The 19,694-nt window shown below is 38.2% G+C and overlaps 1 long non-coding RNA gene across 1 annotated transcript in view; it reads right to left on the bottom strand.

The window, feature by feature from the left end:
* Nucleotides 1-19,694, bottom strand: part of LOC128643911 (uncharacterized) — a 72,623-nt gene that overhangs the window by 18,093 nt on the left and 34,836 nt on the right. Inside the window, exon 2 of the long non-coding RNA XR_008399891.1 lies at nt 4,746-4,888. This is a non-coding gene — a long non-coding RNA (uncharacterized LOC128643911). The remainder of the gene's footprint in view (nt 1-4,745; nt 4,889-19,694) is intronic.

The raw sequence follows: 19,694 nt of genomic DNA, 5'->3' as shown, positions 1-19,694 counted from the left end.
TACCTGGATACAGGTTATTTAAAAAGAACAGAGTAGGAAAGAAAGGTGGAGGAGTTGCTTTGTATGTAAATGAAAATATAAAGGTTACTGAAATTGTAGGAACAAATGATGAGGTGTAAAGTATTTGGGTGACTTTGGAAATTGGAGATAAAAATGTTTTTAGAATAGGGGTTGTATATAGGCCTCCATTGCAGGATGAAAAACTGGACAATCTGTTATTAGATGAAATAACCAAAATGACCATGAAGGGTAAGGTTATAGTACTGGGGGACTTTAATTTGCCAGATATAGACTGGAAGATTCCTTCTGCTAGATAGGCTAGAAGCAGGTATATTCTTGAATCTCTGCTAGGGGAATCACTTGAGCAATTAGTCAAGGAACCAACTCGTAAGGAAGCTATATTACAGGGAGTGCAGAATTATTAGGCAAATGAGTATTATGACCACATCATCCTCTTTATGCATGTTGTCTTACTCCAAGCTGTATAGGCTCGAAAGCCTACTACCAATTAAGCATATTAGGTGATGTGCATCTCTGTAATGAGAAGGGGTGTGGTCTAATGACATCAACACCCTATATCAGGTGTGTATAATTATTAGGCAACTTCCTTTCCTTTGGCAAAATGGGTCAAAAGAAGGACTTGACAGGCTCAGAAAAGTCAAAAATAGTGAGATATCTTGCAGAGGGATGCAGCACTCTTAAAATTGCAAAGCTTCTGAAGCGTGATCATTGAACAATCAAGCGTTTAATTCAAAATAGTCAACAGGGTCACAAGAAGAGTGTGGAAAAACCAAGGCGCAAAATAACTGCCCATGAACTGAGAAAAGTCAAGCGTGCAGCTGCCAAGATGCCACTTGCCACCAGTTTGGCCATATTTCAGAGCTGCAACATCACTGGAGTGCCCAAAAGCACAAGGTGTGCAATACTCAGAGACATGGCCAAGGTAAGAAAGGCTGAAAGACGACCACCACTGAACAAGACACACAAGCTGAAACGTCAAGACTGGGCCAAGAAATATCTCAAGACTGATTTTTCTAAGGTTTTATGGACTGATGAAATGAGAGTGAGTCTTGATGGGCCAGATGGATGGGCCCGTGGCTGGATTGGTAAAGGGCAGAGAGCTCCAGTCCGACTCAGACGCCAGCAAGGTGGAGGTGGAGTACTGGTTTGGGCTGGTATCATCAAAGATGAGCTTGTGGGGCCTTTTCGGGTTGAGGATGGAGTCAAGCTCAACTCCCAGTCCTACTGCCAGTTTCTGGAAGACACCTTCTTCAAGCAGTGGTACAGGAAGAAGTCTGCATCCTTCAAGAAAAACATGATTTTCATGCAGGACAATGCTCCATCACACGCGTCCAAGTACTCCACAGCGTGGCTGGCAAGAAAGTGTATAAAAGAAGAAAATCTAATGACATGGCCTCCTTGTTCACCTGATCTGAACCCCATTGAGAACCTGTGGTCCATCATCAAATGTGAGATTTACAAGGAGGGAAAAACAGTACACCTCTCTGAACAGTGTCTGGGAGGCTGTGGTTGCTGCTGCACGCAATGTTGATGGTGAACAGATCAAAACACTGACAGAAATCATGGATGGCAGGCTTTTGAGTGTCCTTGCAAAGAAAGGTGGCTATATTGGTCACTGATTTGTTTTTGTTTTGTTTTTGAATGTCAGAAATGTATATTTGTGAATGTTGAGATGTTATATTGGTTTCACTGGTAAAAATAAATAATTGAAATGGGTATATATTTCTTTTTTGTTAAGTTGCCTAATAATTATGCACAGTAATAGTCACCTGCACACACAGATATCCCCCTAAAATAGCTATAACTAAAAACAAACTAAAAACTACTTCCAAAACTATTCAGCTTTGATATTAATGAGTTTTTTGGGTTCATTGAGAACATGGTTGTTCAATAATAAAATTAATCCTCAAAAATACAACTTGCCTAATAATTCTGCACTCCCTGTAGATCTAATACTTACAAACAGTGATACAGTTTCAGATGTGTCTGTAGGTGAGAACTTAGGATCCAGTGATCATCACTCTGTTTGGTTTAGTATTCATGTTCAGGAACTGTCCACCCAGACTAAAACAAAAGTTTTAGACTTTAGGACGGCAGATTTTTCATTAATGGGAGAATACCTAAAAAACTATTTAAAGGGGAAAACTCTTATTACAGGGGTTCAAGAACAGTGGGAATTTGTGAAAGGTGCCATTTTAGATGCAACCGCACACTGTATTAGACATGTCTGTAAAAGTAAAAGAAAGCGGAAACCAATTTGGTTTTCCAAAGAAGTAGCACATGCTGTAAAGACAAAAAAAGATAGCTTATAAAAATTACAGACACACACAAGCAGATGATGATATGAAAATATGGAGACTCCAACAAAAAAACACTAAGCAGTTAATTAGGAAGGTTAAAGCTCATGCAGAAGAGAAGATAGCATAGTCAGTAAAACATGGGGACAAAACATTCTTTAGATATATCAGTGAAAGAAGAAAAAATAAGGTAGGAATAGTAAAATTGAAATCAGTTGATGGTAGAATAATAGAAGGAGATAAGCAGATTGCCGACTGTCTCAATGATTACTTCTGTTCTGTTTTCACTAAAGATTGTGAAGATACAATGTCTACATTAAGGGATGCTACGAAAAATAGAAACAAGCTTAACAGTAATCTTTTTTACAGAGGATGAGGTTTTGTTAGCATTATCAAAAAAAAATGTTACAAAGGCAGTGGGTCCTGATAATATTCATCCAAGGGTTTTAAAAGAACTTCGATCAGTGCTAACTGTCCCATTAACTGATCTGTTTAATCAGTCACTATTAACAGGAGCTGTCCCAGATGATTGGAGAATAGCAAATGTAATACCTCTTCATAAAAAGGGCAGTAGAGAAGAAACTGGCAACTACAGGCCAGTTAGTTTAACTTCAGTAGTAGGGAAATTAATGGAAAGCCTCTTAAAAGAAAGAATTATGACTTACATAAAGACAAACAATTTAGAGGACCAAAATCAGCATGGTTTTACTTCAGGGAGATCATGTCAGACTAATCTAATTGACTTCTTTGATTATGTAACAAAAGTATTAGACAAGGGAGGAGCAGTTGATGTAGCATATCTAGATTTCAGCAAAGCATTTGACACCGTCCCACACAATAAAATTATTCACAAACTATATATCTCCTTGGTCTAGATTCAAAAATTGTGAACTGGGTGGAATGCTGGCTTAAGGACAGAAAACAAAGTGTCTTAGTAAATGGAGTTCATTCAGCAGAGGGGGCTGTTACTAGTGGTGTTCCTCAGGGGTCAGTTCTGGGGCCTGTTTTGTTTAACATATTTATCTGCGATATCAGCAAAGGGCTACAGGGGAAAGTATGTCTCTTTGCAAACGACTGGGATCTAAAGTTTAACACAGCAAAGTGTAAAATAATGCATTTAGGGAAGAAAAATCCAAATGTTAATTACAGACTCAATGACACTTTACTGACTGTTACAGACGAGGAACAGGACTTGGGAATTATCATTTCAGATGATTAAAAACTTAGTAAACAATGTAGTAATGCAGCGAGTAAGGCTAGCAGAATGCTTGGATGTATTGGTAGAGGTATTTGCAGCAGAAATAGTAAGGTTCTTATGCCACTTTATAGATCATTAGTTAGGCCTCATCTTGAGTATTGTGTGCAGTTCTGGAGGCCATATCTTCAGAAGGATATTAACAAACTTGAATCTGTGCAAAGGAGGGCTACCAAAATGGTACATGGTCTAAAAAATAAAACTTACCAGGATAGGCTCAATGACCTAAATATGTATAGCTTAGAGGAGAGAAGGGAAAGAGGTGATATGATAGCAACTTTCAAGTACATTAAAGGGTTTAGTAAAACTGAGGCTGTGGGTATTTTACATAAAATGGAAAATTCAAGAACAAGGGGTCATGAGCTCAAGCTAAAGGGTAGTAGATTCAGGAGTAATTTGAGGAAGCACTTCTTTACAGAAAGAGTGATTGATTTATGGAATAAACTTCCTCAAGAGGTAGTAGCAACAAACACTGTGGGGGACTTTAAAAATGCATGGGACAAGCATAAGGCTATCCTACAAACTAGATAAGTTTATACTGTTAGGCAAGGTCGGGCAGACTTGCTGGGCCTATGGCTCTTATCTGCCGTCAATATCTATGTTTCACCATTGGGCGCCCTCTTTTCTTCGTTTTTGATTTTCTGCATTAGATCTGTCATCTCATCTTTGGGTGGAAAGTGATATGGAAGCCGCCCTATAATCCTCAAAATTCAGCACAACAAACTGGCTTTTGATAAAATTTTGCATGTATTGGATTAAGAATTGTGAATCACTATTTTTGTGTTATTAGGCGCATCGAGTGTGGAGTCAGACTCCTTTCTACCGTTTTTCCCATACAATAACCTTAAGTTGGTGGCAGCATAGAGATAGTTTAGTGTGGGTGGCATTAAAGGGGAGTTTGGGCATCTTTCTGTGTCTAGTACAGACTAGTGTTTGCTAACCCTTGCACCCACAGAATTAAGTCACAGGCTTGCATGGAGTGGCTAGACTGTGACAAATTGGTTAAGGTGGAAATGGTTGATTAACCCTTTTAATGTCAAATTAGTGACTGTTGCAGGGTAAGTTAACCCCTGCATATCATGCTGTATATTCAAAGCAGTCAATTAATTTAAGTAATTCCATGGGTCATTACAGATTTAATATTATAAATTAGATTTTTAATGCGTACTCACCCTAATACAATGAGTTCCCCGTACTTCACAGGTGCTTTAGCGGGGTGGTTCTCTTGGTCAGGAGAAAACATGAGACTGGCTGTTGTTTTAACCCCAAACAGTGTCTTATCAAGAGTCCTGGTGCACTTTTTTCATTATTTTGTCTATAAAATAGAAATAAAAAGAGAAATAAACACATTAGACATATAATTTTTAAAGGGACATGAAACACTTTGAGACTGTAATATTAAATGTTACAAATTACACCTAGAACCCCCCCCAAAAAAACAAAACTTTGCAACACACATTATTGAAACATATTATGAAATCCTGATTGTCCCATATTACTTAAGTTTTCAAAACAATGTAAATGGCCTGATCTGGCTACAAAATAGAAAGTGGTTTCAGTACTTAACATGACACTAAACTCATAGCACTCAGAGTTTTAAAATAATTGTATTTATTAAGCCCAATTTACAAGGCTTTAAGAGCACTTAACTGCCACTCTTACACATGTATGACATTTTTGTTCAGATTTTAAAGTTCCTTTAAATGGGCATAAAACAGGTCCTTTGACAAATATATATACACACACACAATACCTTTTATGCTTATATATTAAAAAAACATTCTTGCAGGAAATAAAAAAATAAGTATTATAAGTATTGTATTTTTATTTGTCAGCATCCCTTTAATACTTTATGGTAGAGGCAAGATTGTAAAATAGAATAAATATAAAAGAAATTGATTATTTGCAGAGATCCTCAGTATATCACATATTTCAGGCACTTAAGGAGTTAACTAAGCAGTAACGACACCAGAACAGTAACCTGGTAATGAATCTTTGGGTTCACGTTTCCTCACAGAACTGTTAAACCAACTTGCAGAGCATAGCAACAGTAACTATGGGCAGCAGGGCCGGAGATAGAAACTTGCTTGCAACAGAATCTAAAAACTGAGGTATAGAAAGTGATACTGAAGTGGGAGTCAGTGGACTATCATTAAATGCTCCTTGTGCACTATGATTCAGTTCTGACTTCACACCCTGCTGTTTCATTACCAGTGAAATGCCACGAATATTGAGATTGTAAAAATGAACAAAAGGATATTATTTTTGTGATTCAGCTCTATCTGTACAATTTAATAAAGGAGAGAGCAAACTGCCAGGCTCAATACCATTAGCATAATGCAGAGTTCACAATGATTATGGCCCAACATCGTCCAGCAGAGTCTGAACAACACAAACACACCAGGTGTTAGTGGCCACTCGGGCTGTGCGATTAAATCGCATTATGAGGCTATGCAATATCTAAAATGCATGAGATTGCAATTTTTTAAACTAAAACAGTCTGAAACGGCTTCCTTAAAATAGTCTAGTCAAAATTAAAGGGACAGTCTACAATAGAATTTGTATTGCTTTAATAGATAGATAATCCCTCTATTACCCATTCCCCAGTTTTGCACGACCAACAGTTATATTAATTTAATTTTTACCTCTGTGATTACCTTGTATCTAAGCCTCTTCTGACAGCCCCCTGGCACATGACAGACTATTATCTATTGAGTTGCATTTAGTACTGTGTTGTGCTAACTCTTAAATAACTTCCCGGGCGTGAACACATTGCTATGTGATTAAGAGGCTGTTAATAGAGCCTTTAAACCGGCAGACATTTAGAGGTTTAAATGTTATAAAGTATATTAATCTAACAATGTTGGTTGTGCAAAGCTGGGGAATGGGTAGTAAAGGCGTTATCTATCTTTTTAAACCATAACAATTTTTGTGTAGACTGTCCCTTTAATCTTTTATGATTCAGATAGAGCATGCAATTTTAAGCAACTTTCTAATTTACTCCTATTATCAATTTTTCTTCATTCTCTTGGTATCTTTATTTGAAAAAGCAAGAATGTAGTTTAAAGGCCAGCCCATTTGTGGTTCAGCACCTGGATAGCGCTTGCTGATTGGTGGCTACATTTAGACACCAATCAGCAAGCGCTACCCAGGTGCTGAAACAAAAATGGGCCGGCTCCTAAGCTTACATTCTTGCTTTTTCAAATAAAATTTCCAAGAGAACAAGGAAAAAATTAATAGGAGTAAATTAGAAAGTTGCTTAAAATTGCATGCTCTATCTGAATCATGAAAGTTTAATTTTGACTAGACTATCCCTTTAATATATGTCACGTCAGCCCAGCACAGATCACACCTCTAGGGGGGACCAGAAAGAGTCACATCGAGTTTCACAGTATGCAACGTTACCGCCGCCATTTTACTTGCCTCGTGCTTTGTTGCTCCATTCATGAGGTATGCAACAGACAAGGAAGATGGCGGACTGCAGTACTCTTTTTCTTGGCCTATTCAGTCTGCAGTGCAAGCTGCAAAGGGAACAAGCCGTTGATTTGAACAGTTAAAGGGACAGCCTAGTCCAAAATAAACTTTCATGATTCAGATAGAGAATGTAATTTTAAACAATTTTCCCATTTACTTTTATCACAAATTTTGCTTTGTTCTTTTGGTATTCTTAGTTGAAAGCTAAATCTAGGAGGTTCATATGCTAATTTCTAAGCCCTTGAAGGCCGCCTCTTCTCTCAGGGGATTTTGACAGTTTTTCACCACTAGAGGGTGTTAGTTCATGTGTGTCATATAGATAACACTGTGCTCACGCACATGGAGTTCCGGTGAGCCAGCTCTGATTGGCTAAAATGGATGTCTGTCAAAAGAACTGAAAGAAGGGGGCAGTGTGCAGAGGCTTAGATACAAGGTAATCACAGAGGTAAAAAGCGTATTTATATAACTGTGTTGGTTGTGCAAAACTAAGGAATGGGTAATAAAGGGATTATCTATCTTTTTAAACAATAAAATTTTTGGTGTAGACTGTCCCTTTAAATTCATTTTTGAATGCAAAATGTATGTTTAAAAATATTTTAATAAAATTGCAATATTTCATCAAAAATTGTGATCCCCCCATATTGTCCATCACTAGTGGCCACAATTCCTAGAATTAATTTATATATAAAAAAATGTATATGTATTTTTTTGGGGGAAAACACAAGACTCCTCCAATGCCATGTGTACATCTGCCCAAACTATGCACAGCTCTGTCTATGGAACACCTGCAACTCTGCCTCATCTGTCCTGACTTAAACCCTGGGCTAGCATGGTTGCATCCACTGATCTTCCTGACTCAGCATCCACACAGTATCCAGGAAATGTACGTTAATCAATTTGTTGCAAGTAGAAAAGTGACTGCACCACTTTTCACTAGAACTCTTAAGAACAAAAGCTGTTGGAGGGTGAGCATGTCACTTTAAGATACTTTTAAATTCACTTCTATTATCAAATTTACATTGTTCTCTTACTATACTTTGTTGTAAAGCATATGCATATATCCTTAGCAGCAGCAATGCAGTACTGGGAACCACCTGGTGATTAGTGGCTAAGCACATTTGTCTCATGTCACCATGTGTTCAGCTAGCTCCCAGTGATACACTGCTGTTCTGGAGCTGGCTTTAACTTTGCAGGGGTTAAACGCATAGTTATATGGAAGTATTAGTGCAATAACCCAGCGCTCATATATAGAACATTTTCTTTTAAACATTTCCTTTAAAAAAGGACTTGCTATTTTCTTAGAAAATAGAATTTTAATCTTTATATACAAACATCCTGTTTGTCTCAAAGTATTTTTGTCTGGCTCCTAAATCAGAAATGTTTTCATCAAATGCTGAATGACGCCTTTTCATCATTTGAAGGTACACAAAATTCAAAGTTAAACTTTCACGATTAAGAAAGATAGCACAATAAAAAAGTTCCCATTCACTTGTGATATAAAACTGAGCTTTTTTTCTCTTGGTATCCATTTGGTGATACTTAGCAGTTCTTCATGAGGGCTTACTGAAGAAGGCTCGATAGCATGCACACACCGTGAGCACTGTATTTATAACATTGTGTTGTGAAAACTGCTACCATATAGTTCTCAAGAGCACAATGTTATCTATATAGCACACATGAACTAGCGCTGTCTAGTTGTAAAAAACCTGTCTTAATGCATTACAATTAATTAGCATACAAGTCTACATAGGTTTAGTTTTCAACAACGAATACCAAGAGAACCAAGCAAATTTGATGATAAAAGTAAATTAGAAAGTTGTTTACAATTGCATGTACTATTTGAATCATGAAAGCTTAATTTTGACTAGACTGTCCCTCTAAGCAAAGTGCGACTTATAGAGCATTTTTGCAACATATTTTTCAACAAATTATTGGAACAAATAGTTGAGAGGAATTGAGTCAGGAGATTATTGACTAACATTATTTGACCCACTACAATCTGGTTTCCACCCTAAACACTCAACAGAAACTGCTCCTACTAAAATAACAAGTGATCTGCTATCAGCTAAAGCAAAAGGGACACTACTCCTGACTAATTTTTCTGGATCCATCTGCTGCTTTCAACACATTTGACCATTCTCTCCTCTTACAAATTCTACATTCATTTGGCATTTGAGACACAGCACTCTCCTGGTTTGCTTCATATCTCTCAAACCGCTCATTTACGGTTTCTGTCAACAGCATATCCTCTGATCCTTTGCCTCTCTCAGTTGGAGTACCGCAAGGTTCTGTCTTTGGTCCCTTTCTTTTTTCTCTCTATACATCCTTCCTTGGAAAACAAATATCTTCCTTTGGGTTCCAGTACCACTTATACACTGATGATACCCAAATCTAGCTTTCCTCTCCTGATATCACACCCTGTTTACTCAACCAGATTACCAGCTGTCTCTCACTACCTCCAATTTAATCCGTCTAAAACTGGGATGTTTCTTATCCCCCCCTCTTCGAGACATCCAACATCTGACATTTCTCTTTCAGTCGGAGACTCTATTCTCAACACCTTACCCCAGGGTCCGCTGTCTTGGGGTCACAGTTAGCTCAGAATTCACATTCACTCCACATACACAAGCGCTTGCCAAATCGTACTATACACACCTACGCAAGATCTCCAGAATTCAACCTTTCCTTACTCCATTTACAAAAATAATTAATTCCCTTCTTTTGTCAGGCATTGACTACTGCAATCTATTTCTAAATGGCCTCTCCAAACACTGCCTCTCTATCCTCCAATCTATTATGAATGCTTAAGCTATACTCATCCACCTAAGTCGTCAATCTACATTAGCTGCTCCGCTCTCCTAGTTCTACACTGGCTACCCATACACTCCAGAATACAATTCAAAGTGTTAACCCTTGCCTCTAAAGAACTACACAACTGTATTTCTCTTTTCATCTCCAAATACTCCCCAACACGTCCTCTTTGATCAACCTCTGACCTACGTCTCTCCACTCCTATAATCTCTACATCACTCTTCCACCTCCAAGACTTCTTCTGTCCTCTGAAACTCTATACCTCGCTCCATCAGACTGTCTCCAACCTTGTATAGCTTCAGACGTTCTTTGAAAACCCACCTCTATTCAGAGACACTCTCCTCTGCTTTTCATCCTACCCAAAATAAATATTTAACTGCCTTGACTCAATGCTACAACTACAATGCATTTGACATGCTAACCCAAACCTTATGTCTCTGCAACCTCAACCTGTAGACTGTATGCTCTCCAGAGCAAGGCCCTCTGCCTCCTGTACTAGATTGTTTAGTCTGTTATGTTTTGTATCTTATCGCAAACGCTTGTCATTATCTGAGCAGAAGAACTTTTTTTCACTTTCTGCAATGATAGTTTTTTTTTGGTTAAAGTTTTTCTGCAGACATGCTGCATTTTCTGCCATGGCATCTCAGATCACACACAGCATGTTCTGCCTTGGGCGTCATATGTGCTATACAAATAAAAAATAATTATAGTAGGTCACTGATCTTCCAAACTGTTTGTTCTACTTTTCATTTGATATTTTCCTCTTCGTTGTCAGAAGTTGTTTTGTAGCAAAATGTTCCAGACCTCTTCAGCAGTTCAGAGATTAAACAAACTATACTTGTATGAATATAAAAGCAGCACATATAGACCTTTCCACTAGATATACTGTGAAGGCTATAAAATATTGTGATGTTAAGAATACGGTGATAAGGTAGCAGATGGGAGAAATGTGTTAAAACATGTCAAGATAACCAATGCAAGTCATAAAAAAACTAAAGCTGTCAATCTATTAAATACAGTTTTGCTACAGGCATGGAATGGGATTATATATTATAACTGTATTTCAATTTCAGTTTTTATTGTAAGATTTGATTATTTTTTTTTAGGCAAACTGACATTTTTTTTTTTTTTAACAACACCTAGACCTTGACAAATCTTGGACGTTATAAAGCTTTTAATTTTAATTTAGACTAAATTATTATTCTACACATAACTATCAAATGCCTTCCTTGACGTAGTATTGATTGTAAATGGTATAAAGCACAGGGGGGAATAGATACGTCAGAGCTTAAAGGGACAGTTTACTCAAAAATGGTCTCCTCTTTAATGTGTTCCCAATGATCCACTTTACCTGCTGGAGTGTATTAAATTGTTTACAAGTATTTCCTTTACTATTATATTGGCATTTGAAATAGTTGATTTAGCCTGTGATATTCCCACATATTCTGAAAGTTTCTGGCCTTAGGTCCAAGCTATAGAATTACCCTCCCAGTGGGGTATAGAAGAGACAAGGTAATAAAATGTAAATGTTCCATTGTTCTCTCCAAGTATTGGTCTTTGATTTACTGACATATATAAGATTAAATAAGCATTTATATGTACACAATGTGATAAAGTAATGATATCGGATTATACCTAATAGGCAGCTCAACCCAGTTTATTAGGTTGTGGCTGCAAAACACAAAATCGGCTATTTCATATACACAAACCTTAAAAAGCAAATTCTCATACATTTTATACTCTGCAGTTGGCAAAAAAGTAATAAGAAACACATTAAAGAAAAAAACTATTTTACAGTATACTGTCCCTTTAAAGGATTTCTGCCCTCAAAGAAGATGCAGAACATGGGAGGAAAGTAACTTAGGGTTTTGTAGGAAGTGCATACTGTTCAAAGGGGAACAGCGCAGGAAGTGCACACCGTGCAAAGGGGATCAGCGCAGATATCACTCTTCCAAGGAGCAATGGGGACGATTTTAAATGGTCTCCGAGTTTATTAGGCCATGCTTCAAGACTTAAAACAATCGGTGCATCAAAATTAAAGTAACATATGATACAAAAAAACAATGCATAATTACATGGAAACAGATTTTGGTGACAGAAAAAAAAAGACAAGCAGCCTATCATGTCATGACAATATCTCTTTCTGTAGTGTAAGTTTAAAAGGTCAGAAGATGGCATCACAGCATCAGGCATTTTTTATTTCCCTTCCAGTTTTTCTCCTTACAAACTACCCTTACAATAAAAAAGCTCTTCTGATAGTTTGGAGGAATGGCCATTTCCCCCAGATCAGATGCTTTCAGGAAAAAATCCTGTGTATCAGATCTGTCCAGCAAGTTGCCAATATTTTACCACTTGACACCTCCTTATAGAGAAGAAAAAAAATAAATTGAGAGTATACTTCATAAGGGCACAGCATACGACTGAATTCATTTTTGGCGAGTGGCCTTAAGAGGATAATGTACAATTCTTTACATAAAAGAAGATGTTCATTATCCCACACTTTCTATAGAGGCCAAAAAGCAAACTCTGTTACTTGCAAATGTAGTAAAACAAATAGCAGATTCAAGCAATTTGCAGCATTTTGAAAACCCAGGTTATAGAGTTTGTGTTTTGGACCCTATAGGGAGCGTGGGAAGAAAGCACAATACTCACACAAAAGCAAGAGCCTTAATAACATTTTTTTTTTCTGCCTCAAAAATGTACCAATTTTTGTTTACATGTCTGGTTTTAATTTACACTAATCATAACAAGAATGATACTAAAGCCACTTATAATGAGCTCAACATTTTTTGTAATGCCCCATTAACAAGCTAGGTCTGGAACGCCTAAAAAACGATTGGCTGGCTAATGTGTTTGTGGATCTTACACACTTAAAAGTTAATGTTGTACAGCATGGAACATCAGATGGATTTTAATATGGACAACCTAGTTACAACAGAACATTGCGACGATGATTTTCTGTAAACAAGTAGACTTGTTACATGAATGCAAAAGGCCTGCAATGCATTACAGGAAGGCTTAAGGCACACGTTTTCTGGCATAGAATCTATAAACAGAAATCTCAATGATAAACAGTTTCCAGGTGCCTTGAAACTTTGCAAAAAAAAAAAGTTTCTGAAAATGACTTTCAATACATAATTGAATCTGGGTTACAGATGTGTAGAATGTGACACCACACCTTGCTGCAAACTGTGGCCCAGTTTTGCCAAACCCACAGCCAAAGTAACATCTGTATAATATTATCAAAAATAAACACAACCGTCAGTGTTTCATATAAATTTAATACAACAATGATCTGCTTATGTATACAAGAAAATGCATTCTAGATTCCTATAATAGTTATTCCTAAACTGCGTTCCATGGTACCCTGGTGTTTCATTTTGTGTTTCACACAAATATTGCTAGAATATGTTTTTTTGGTAATGTACAAGGTTTTACCAACCCTGCAAAAGTCACCAGTTGCCACAGTAAGGGTTAAATAACCCTTTCCACCTTAACCAGTTTGTCACTAAATACATTTATTTTCTATGTTCCCCAACTGTAGCATAAATATTATTTATCTTTTACATGAGCAAAAATGGAAATCATGTGTATCTATTCATTTCACAAGCTTGTATAAGATAGGTTAATGAAGTAAATGTAAAGGAATCAGATATTGGTTTTAGGTGATCCGGAATTTAATATTTGGCAATATTACAACAGAGAATAATAAACACACAAAACACAGATACATAGTCCATTGATATTAATAAATGATTATATGCAATTAAGGTGCTTCTTACATTAATAAAGAGGAAAACAAACGTTTCTACATCATGAGGAAAGTAATCTTTATGGCACCATCTTTCTATTTTTAATAATCATTTCGTACAAAGTTTATCTGTCTCGTTTTACTGTAGCACACTACAGTATGATGCACCTATTTCACAGTGGCACATTTATCTGTCACTGTTCTCTGTGACACAGTAAAACACTTCTTTGTCTGTTCAAATCAGTGAAGCTCAACACCAGCCCTCATATGCCAGAATCTAAGGTTTTTAGCCATTTGAGGTGAATCAGTGATTGAGCAGTGGTCAAACCTAGGCAGGGAAATACTCACACTCTGCTCTGTTACAAGTGCTCAAGGGTAGAAATAAGAAACAAAACACAGCTTTCTTTAACAGGTCATGTTTAAAATAGCTACATTGAGGGGAAAATAATGAAGGCCAATCCCTGGAGGTTACTATTGTATAAAGAATATTACTTATATTACTTTGAAATATCAACTTTTCAAATTTTGCAGCCATAGCCCACCCGCCCCTGTCTGGATTGCCCACTCTGTGATGGACATTGTATGTCAACCAACGAGGAAGTGTTAATTTACATGTCCTTTGTTTATGTGCACATGCGTGCGATCATGTGTGCGCACTCACATCAAGTACATGGCATAAAAGTTCCAATATGCAGGCAATGAATCCGGAGCGGTTCCCTTTCAAGTTGCCTGCACTTTATTTGGCATTTGTTGTAGGCAAGTATGATGTATGTGGATGCTAGCCAGTAACAAGCAGGTTACAAGTAAGATAGATAGGTTGTACAACAACATAAATACTATGTAAAGAAGCAGTACTATTGTTATAATAATAAAACTATTTGTAATGCTGGAAGTAGCACATTGTGTCAGTTGGTAAACATATGCAGGTCAAAAAAAATTATTTTGTGATTCAGAGCATGCAATTTTAAAAAGTTTCCAGTTTACTTCTATTATCATATTTGATTTGTTTCCTGCTTTTCAACAAACGATACCAAGAGAACAAAGAAAATTTGATAAGAGTAAAGTATATTAGAAATTTGTTTAAAACTGCACACTCTCTGAATCGTGGAAAAAAATAAATTGGTTTCATATCCCTTTAAGAGTGAGGCAAAAATCGTGAGTTAGCCCAGGTTGCAGCTATCACCTCTCCTGATCCAGTGACTACATTTAGCCACCAATAAGCAAGCAGTATCCAGGTGCTGAACCTAAAAATTGGCCGGCTCCTAAGTTTTCATTCCTGCTTTTTCAAATAAAGATACCAAGCGAACGAAGAAAAATTGATAATAGGAGTAAATTAGAAAGTTGTTTAAAATTGAGTGTTCTATCCGAATCATGAAAAAAAAATTCTGTTCAGTATTCAAAACGTCTACAGTTGGTTTAGTATTTATCTGGTGAATAGACCAGATAAACAGGGAGTCAGATTTGCATAAATAAAGAGAGAGAAGCGCTCAACCTGGGAACGAACAATAGCATAATAGCTTGTTCTATGGCTAGTTAACACCCAAGAAGTTTCTCTCTTTTTATTTATGCAAATTATAACTCTTAGGGAAGTCTCCCTAAGCGTGATGTGGGAATCCAGACGTGGACCCATTTGCTCAGTGTGCCTAGAGGGATATGGCTGCACCTCACTGACGAGGCCCACACTAGGCCGAAACGTACGTCTGGGGTTTTGCCGTTTCTCTCGTTCAGAGAGGGATTGCCTGGTATTTCGCTGCTGGACTGTACTGTGAAGTCAGGATCAGACTGATATGCTACAGGAAAGTTCTTCTCTGTGAAAGGCACATATTGAGCAAAAAGAGTCTGCTTCTAGCGTGGTAACTAGCCATAAAACAAGCTATTATGCTATTTTCGTTCCCAGGTTGAGCGCTTCTCTCTTTTTATTTAGGGAGTCATATTTGCTCATGCTCAAAACTGCCAGAATGAAACTTAAAGGGATACTAAACAGTGTTCCTTTGGTAAAAACAAATATGTCAAATCAAAGTGAATATAAAAAAAAACAGATTGTGTAAAAAACAGCAAACAACTTGCTTGCTTTCTTGCAAAATTAGCATTTTGCATTGCTCAGTGTAGCCCCTGCCTCCAGTGTTTGAAGAGCAGAGGATTTTCAATACCTAAGTTTTCTTCTGTCAGTAATGGGCATCAGCAAATCTGACTCCCTGTTATCTAGTCCAGTGTTTCTCTACCGCGGTCCTCAAGTACCTTCAACAGGCCAGGTTTTCATTATAACTGAACCAGTGCATAGGTAAAATATTAATCAGCTGATGGGTGAGAGCAGGTTAGTAACCATGGTGTTACTGATCAGCTAATTACTTCACCTGTGCACTGGTTCAGCTATAATGAAAACCTGGCCTGTTTGAGGCCGCGGTTGAAAAACACTGATTTAGATGTAATGAAGGAATTTGCCAGCTTGAGAGCCTTAATCCTGTCCTGGTCTCATCAAGAGGGGTATCCGTCTGAAAAGATTCAGACAACGCATCAAACCAGTAAGCAGTAGCGCTGGTAACAGTGGCAATACACACAGCAGGTTGCCATTGTAGACCCTGGTGGACATGCATCTTTTATAGTAAAGCCTCCAATTTTGTATCCATTGGATCTTTAAAAGAACAACTATCCTCTATGGGAATAGTAGTCCTCGTGGCCAAAGTGGAGATTGCTCCTTCTACCTTAGGAACCATCTGCCACGACTTCTTCATCTTCATCTTCTTAAAAATAGGAGATGGAGAAAAGGGAGTACCAGGTCTTTCCCATTCTCGAGCAATAATCTCCACAGCACGGTCAGGAACCGGAAAAAACTTCCACCGCGGAGGGAACATCAAAATATTTGTTCAATTTACTAGACTTTTTAGGATCGACTACGATAGTTGTGTCGGAATCGTCCAAAGTAGCCAAAACCTCCTTAAGTAATAAGCAAAGGTGTTCTAGCTTAAATCTGAAGGATAGCACTTCAGCATCAGAAGAAGGAATTGCACTGTCTGAGTTTTCCCCCTCAGATGCTATCGACATGTCTTCTTCCTCAGGCTTATGGGAAGGGACAATCTGTATAGCCAGAACTTGATCAGAAACCTTAATGTTTCCTTAAATTTCATTTTACGTCTTCCCTGCAACATGGGGAAAGCTGACAGGGCTTCAGATACTGCAAGGGATACCTGGGAAGCAATGTCTTGTAGAGAAAATCCTACGGGATTGCAAGAGGAAACACAGGGCACTGTATGTGGAGACTGAAAAAGTTGGGACGCTTGAGGAGAAAGCTGCGGGATATCTGCAACAGGAGACACCTGAACAGCATTTGCCTGGGATAATGGTGGCTCATGGTCAAATATTTTATCATTTTATAAACATATTTATAAACAAAGTTTTCTCAATGCATGAGGAACAAAAAGGAACTGGGGGTTCCGTCTGAGCATCAAAACATAACTGACAAGCTGCAACTTCGCCAGGGATAATGGTTTGAAAAGCCTCTTGATCCATCTTATGTAATAAATAAGGATGAAGAGTAAAAAATTTTTTGAACATAAAAAATAAATGGGTACTGTGTCTTTAAATAGAAATGTGTGTTAGCGCAATAAACCAAAATAGACCTCAGGCTACCTATACACCTCTGTAGCTTTACTATAATTTAACACGTATGCTTAAGCACTGCTCCCTTAAGTGACACACATTTTTCTCTGATTTTGACAAGGTCCTTTTGGAGTCATACTGTTATTTAGATATTATATTAGTTCCTCCTCTGTTCCGAAGCTTTACTGAGGTGCCTACCTGTCCTGCAGCTCATTTTCAAATACAGAGCGGTTACAGAGCTATAACTGCCGAAAAAAACGGCTTGCAACAGTAATCTCCATGACCAAAAGTTAAAGTATAAAAACAATTATAACACACTGAGCCACCATAAATCATCTCACAGTCTCAATGCCCAAACAAAACCCCAAACATGAAGGTTTAATAAAGTCCCATATTAAATAAGACAGCTTTTAGCTGTAACAAATGCTTGCAATCTCCTTGCAAAAGAAAATTAAATTGGCACTTACCTGAAAGTGCTGTCCAGCTCGTCTGGTTTGAGAGGGTGCAGCACCTCACATGGACCTGTGAAGAGAGAAAAACTGAGTAAACCTACTCAGGTTTTCTAGTTAGGGCAGTAGATTCTTGAGAAAACACAGTGAAGATTGTACCTCACAAGTTCTCAAAAGCCACCACTGCCCTACTGAAGAGACTGATGTGGACTAGGCTAGACTCCAGAAAAGAACAGAGTAAGCTTACTCTGATGAGAAGTTTTCTTCAATCAAGATTTTATTTTTTTTAGCAGACACCTAAACTTCACCTCCTCCTTGCACTACAGACAAAGAGAATGACTGGGGGATTGTGGGTAGGGGAGTGATATTCCCAACAGTAATTGATTATGATCCGTGGACTCACCGTGTCATTAGAAAGAAAAACAGAATTTATGCTTACCTGATAAATTACTTTCTCCAACGGTGTGTCCGGTCCACGGCATCATCCTTACTTGTGGGAATATCTCTTCCCCAACAGGAAATGGCAAAGAGTCCCAGCAAAGCTGGCCATATAGTCCCTCCTAGGCTCCGCCCACCCCAGTCATTCGACCGACGGACAGGAGGAAAAATATAGGAGAAACCATATGGTACCGTGGTGACTGTAGTTAGAGAAAATAATTCATCAGACCCGATTAAAAAACCAGGGCGGGCCGTGGACCGGACACACCGTTGGAGAAAGTAATTTATCAGGTAAGCATAAATTCTGTTTTCTCCAACATTGGTGTGTCCGGTCCACGGCGTCATCCTTACTTGTGGGAACCAATACCAAAGCTTTAGGACACGGATGAAGGGAGGGAGCAAATCAGGTTACCTAAACGGAAGGCACCACAGCTTGCAAAACCTTTCTCCCAAAAATAGCCTCCGAAGAAGCAAAAGTATCAAATTTGTAAAATTTGGCAAACGTGTGCAGTGAAGACCAAGTCGCTGCCTTACATATCTGATCAACAGAAGCCTCGTTCTTGAAGGCCCATGTGGAAGCCACAGCCCTAGTGGAGTGAGCTGTGATTCTTTCAGGAGGCTGCCGTCCAGCAGTCTCGTAAGCCAATCGGATGATGCTTTTAAGCCAAAAGGAAAGAGAGGTAGAAGTCGCTTTTTGACCTCTCCTTTTACCAGAATAGACGACAAACAGAGAAGATGTTTGTCTGAAATCTTTTGTAGCTTCTAAATAGAATTTTAGAGCACGGACTACGTTCAAATTGTGTAACAAACGTTCCTTCTTTGAAACTGGATTCGGACACAAAGAAGGTACAACTATCTCCTGGTTAATATTTTTGTTAGAAACAACCTTTGGAAGAAAACCAGGCTTAGTACGCAAAACCACCTTATCTGCATGGAACACCAGATAGGGCGGAGCACACTGCAGAGCAGATAACTCTGAAACTCTTCTAGCAGAAGAAATAGCAACCAAAAACAAAACTTTCCAAGAACTTCATATCTATGGATTGTAGAGGTTCAAACGGAACCCCTTGAAGAACTGAAAGAACTAAATTTAAACTCCAGGGAGGAGTCAAGGGTCTGTAAACAGGCTTGATCCTAACCAGAGCCTGAACAAATGCTTGAACATCTGGCATAGCTGCCAGTCGTTTGTGTAGTAAGACAGATAAAGCAGAAATCTGTCCCTTTAGAGAACTCGCAGATAATCCTTTATCCAAACCTTCTTGCAGAAAGGAAAGAATCTTGGGAATTTTTATCTTATTCCAAGGTAATCCCTTGGATTGACACCAGCAGATATATCTTTTCCATATTTTATGGTAAATCTTTCTAGTTACTGGTTTTCTGGCCTGAACCAGAGTATCAATCACAGAATCTGAAAACCCACGCTTTGATAGAATCAAGCGTTCAATCTCCAAGCCGTCAGCTGGAGGGAGACCAGATTTGGATGTTCGAATGGACCCTGAACAAGAAGGTCCTGTCTCAAAGGTAGCTTCCATGGTGGAACCGATGACATATTCACCAGGTCTGCATACCAAGTCCTGCGTGGCCACGCAGGGGCTATCAAG

The sequence above is a fragment of the Bombina bombina genome, unplaced genomic scaffold, assembly GCF_027579735.1.
Source record: "Bombina bombina isolate aBomBom1 unplaced genomic scaffold, aBomBom1.pri scaffold_496, whole genome shotgun sequence".
Classification (NCBI taxonomy): Eukaryota; Metazoa; Chordata; class Amphibia; order Anura; family Bombinatoridae; genus Bombina; species Bombina bombina.
Note: the sequence above shows the minus strand (reverse complement) of the source record. Positions and strands in the feature narration are given on the sequence as shown.